Here is a 4,482-nt window from a genome sequence, read left to right on the forward strand (position 1 = left end):
ATCCCCTGTCTAGCCGGACCGTGGTAGTAGCGAGGAATGTGACATTTCTGAGTTACCTTTGTAGCCCATATCCCGTTAGCAGGATCGATAGGGTTTTTAGGTGCGGGTTGTGTCGAGATTCCGTGAGCCTCCCCCAACAGAACAGTAGATCATCCTTACCAAGGTTAGAATGAGAGTGCGGTTGTAGTCTTCTCTATACATCACTCACATCGAATCACATAGTTTGTAGCCTAAAGGTTAGTAGTAATAGACCAGGTTAGTCAGATGCACGCTTTCTCCTAGTGGTAAAAATATAGATACGATACTCTGGATAACATCCCGAGTGAAGTGCTCACCGATATCCGTGCGCTTGCGGATTAATTTCTGATTGAGTTACCAAATATCAACATCTACTTTTGGTAATGACATTAAGAATGCCCAACAGTAGGTACACAATATACCTAGACACCACGTCTACATAATGTGCACCACGTGACTCACTTGAGTATTGAATGAGGCGCTTTACGATCATATAACGATAATCATCATAGACCACATCTATATCAAATATGCAACTAGAATAAACTAAGAACTGAATAAATAGCAATATATTGAAGTAGAGCAAAGTCATAATGAAATACAACATAATATTACCAATTTCTAGAAGATAGATCTGGAATCCCGAGCGGAGCGCCCGATCTCTACTTGAACCTCGCTAGACGCCTATACTAAGAACTCGAAGAACTAGAGCTCTACTTCTAATCTCTGGAAACCCTAACTTCTGACTACTTTTGATAAATGAAGCTGGAGGAATGAATTGAATCTGGGGTGTCTTTGGGAGGGGGGTCTGCCCCTCTATTTATAGCCTAGTGGAGTGCATGTGCGCTGTAGGATCAAACCGACTTCACCAAGGGCCGAGATGCATCAAGAGAGGCGGTGGAGGAAGCTTCCAGAAGGGGGGAGCCAACCCTAACCATAGGGGCCGGGCGGCGCCAGGGTGCACCTAGTGACCTCTGTCGGTCTGTTGCTTCGGGTGTCTTCTAGAGTCTTCCTGACCCTGTTGGCGATGTTGTTGCGTCGCGGATAAGTTTCATGTTTATTTTGCACTTGAATCCCTCTTTTCAGCTCTCTGTGAAATAAACCCTAGAAAATACAGAATATAAAAAACTCGTGGAATTTGTGAGTTTAAACCCTATACTAGTGTGTTTTCATATTCTTCTTCGGGTTTAAAGTTCTAATAAAAATTGATGTTATTGACCGTCAACAATACCCCCAAGCTAAGTCTTTGCTAGTTCCTTAGCAAAGTTCACTTGAAATAATACCTTAAAGGTTTCTCATGTTTAATTCCAACAAATACCTGCGCATAGAATTTAAGAATTTTTCTCCGGATTATAATTCATTGATCTATCTTTCAAACTTATCCTTATCCCTTTCAACATGGGCCTCTTTAACTTTAAACAAATCTTAGGTGATTGAAAGATAGAATAAACAAGCAAGCAATGCATATATTTTATTCTTCGTTCATGCACCACTCCAGAGGCTTTATTCATTATTTTGAAAACCATGAGAGTCTACTAATAAGATTGTAGTGGACTACTAAGCTATACATCATGATTGAATGTGCTAGTGATTTAAATTATATTTTCAAACTCTTATGCAATATTCTCTCTTTTCTGTCTTCTGAGAGATGTAGGCTATCTCCCCAGCGGATACTTTTTCTACCCATTTTTTCTCTTAGGTGGGTGTCTTTGCACCCATTGTTTTACTCTCTTTCTTTTAATTTGGTGCATAACTTTTTGGTATGGCATCTTTTGGGCTCATACTTCTCTAGTATGGCATCTTTTAAGTTTATAGCCCACATCCTCTTTTAGACTTCTATGAGAGAATTTGTTGCATCGTGTAAAAACCATTTTTTTGCTTGTGGACTCAATCATGAATGCATAACAAAATAGTCTACTCAAATCTTATTAGCGAGATTAATTATCAGAATGATTGATTTAATTTTTGCAAAATATCTAGAGCTTAGCTATCACTTAGAATAAAACATATACTAGCTCAAACCTTTTTATATCATATCTGTCAATTACTGAATCACAAGTTTTATACTACCCACAAGTATCAGGTTTCAGAATAAATTATCCGGATAGATAAACTGCATATAATTCAAAAGAGAATTTTAAATTCTAGTACTAAGTAATTGCAGTTGTTTTAATGAAATACAAAATTAAAGATAAATTATAATTACTCTAATTTAATGGCAGAAATTAAATATCAAAAAATAAATACTGAAGATAGAATATTTACAGCGGTGAAAAGGTGCTCACCTCGCGGGGGCTCTCCGCCAAGCTGAATGTTGCCGGGTTCAATAATATAGTGGAGGTGGTGGTTGGAACCCCATCTGCTCTATCAGGTACTTTCATCCAGTCTGCATGTGCTGCTGTCCTTTATGTACCTATCTGAACTGCTGGTCCGCCTGGTGCTGCCACTGCTCCTGCTACTGAAAGCTACCATCAATGTGATGCTGCCACTGCTCATGTCGGTGCAAGGTGTCGTTCATCGTCTGTTGTCCCTGCTGCAAGTTAGTGAGATGCAAGGATATGGCAAGGTAATCATTAATAGGAGTCCCGAAGTGCTGTTCAGGTGGCGGCATGTATTCATTTGTTGGTGGTGCATGAAACGGGTACGCTCCACCAGTAGCGTGGTCCATATTTCTGTGCACAGAAAATGATGCACGGCCCCTCTGGAAATCATGTCTGGTGTTATCTGGCACCTGTGTGGGGAATATTCCCCATTCTGTGGATGTAGACGGCTCTCCTTGCTCATATGTGGCTTCGTTCTCCCATCCTGAGTGGGTGGACCATGGCTGATGTGGCTCATGTGAAGCACCTGGATCATCAAAGATAGTGTAATAAAAATAAGCTGCACCCAGTGGTGTTGGTTCAGCCCCAGTGTAGACAGTTCTGGGCACCCTGCTGATGCGTGCTGATGGACACGTGCCAATGTTAGTATTTTCTGGGAAAGTAAAACTATTAACAGAATAAATTTCCAGTTCCCGGTCAGGCAGCTCGTACTCATTGCGGTATTTCTTATAAATTATGATTACTTTATTGTTACGTCGTTTCAGTATATGAGCACGAAAGAAAAAAAATCATATCCAATAATTCTACGGTCATGAGGAATAAATGTGAGTGTAGCTTTTGACAGTAAATCTAAACTTGCAGCTAGACGTGTGATCCTAGATGTGAAAGAAATACTGCATTTTCTTATGGTAGGTACAGTTTTCCAGTAGCTCAACATTAATTTTACAGGTGATGTTTTTCTCTTTTTAATCATAATATATAATAGATGTAGCTCATCCTGTCTAATAGTGTTTAATTCCTCTCTAGGAAAGAAAGTAAAAGTTAACCATTTAAGCATAAACTTCATTGTAGGATGGTGGACTTCCTCAGTGGTATATTTTTGTTTGCGTTTGGGTGGCTTAGTGGTGATGTTCTCCCAAAAATCATCTTTATTAAAATCTCTGAGAACATCAGCTATATTTACTACACACTGATCCGAAAATCCTATTATACTGACAGTTTTCCATGCAAGAGTAAAAGGTTTGTTGAACATTCTAAAGGAAACATTATCATCATCAAAATCTAGGGAGCTAATAAATTCTATAGTGAGTAATTTGCTACCCAGTTCAGTGATTTCCCATGCATCTTCCCATCCAATCATTCTAAAAATCAGCTCAAACTCGGAATCCATTCCGGTTTCATGTAGCAAAGCATTGTCAAATATTGGGGTATGTGTAAACTCCTTGGTATTTACCGCATTTAATATTTCAACTTGAGGCCTAAGTGGTAATAAAATTTGATTAAGGTTTGTTAATTCATACCACTTTTCCCGTTGGGAACAGGATGATGGGGTGTGATGCTCGGAAGGTGATGGAGAATCGATGTCCATTGTGGAACCGGTACGTGAAGGTTCTTAAAGATGACGAACGGCTTCGGGTGCTACGGAAGGAGTGTGTTCTCCCGATGCTCCTGAGTGCACCTCCAACTTTTTGGTTCATCTTTCCTGAAGAACACGAAGAACAACAAGAACACAAGAACTCAAAGATTAGTGAAACAAAAGAGAGAGGAGAGGAGGTTTCCACTTGATGCACTTGATCTTTCTTTTCTCTCTTCTTTTCTTCTCTATTTAAGAGTGGTTATTGGAGGCTGAAATTTTGAAATTTACAACCAGGGAAGAACAAGGTGCTCTGGTTTGGAAATGAGTGTGAGAGAGAGTGGAAGAAATAGAAGAAGGAGAGGAGGAAAGGGGGGCACCGGCCGGCCCCACCATGGCCCCTTAGGCCCTTTACTTTGGACAGGATGACAACATGCATGTGTTGAGTGTTCTGGTGTATGTGTCCTTTCCCATGCATGAATGAGTGAGTAGACTGATAAAAGAGTAAAGGACATGCATGTGATTAAAGAAAATGGAGTGTAGTGATAATTTGTGGGTGGTGATGTGATG

At 40.0% G+C, this 4,482-nt stretch overlaps 1 long non-coding RNA gene across 1 annotated transcript; it reads right to left on the bottom strand.

Annotated features, from left to right (window-relative positions):
• Positions 573–4,254, bottom strand: LOC110435257. The gene is made up of 3 exons (XR_002452871.1): positions 3,860–4,254; positions 2,304–2,865; positions 573–1,122 (listed from the first exon to the last, which is right to left on the bottom strand). It is a non-coding gene; the product is annotated as an uncharacterized LOC110435257 (long non-coding RNA).

This window comes from Sorghum bicolor, chromosome 1, assembly GCF_000003195.3.
Source record: "Sorghum bicolor cultivar BTx623 chromosome 1, Sorghum_bicolor_NCBIv3, whole genome shotgun sequence".
NCBI lineage: Eukaryota > Viridiplantae > Streptophyta > Magnoliopsida > Poales > Poaceae > Sorghum > Sorghum bicolor.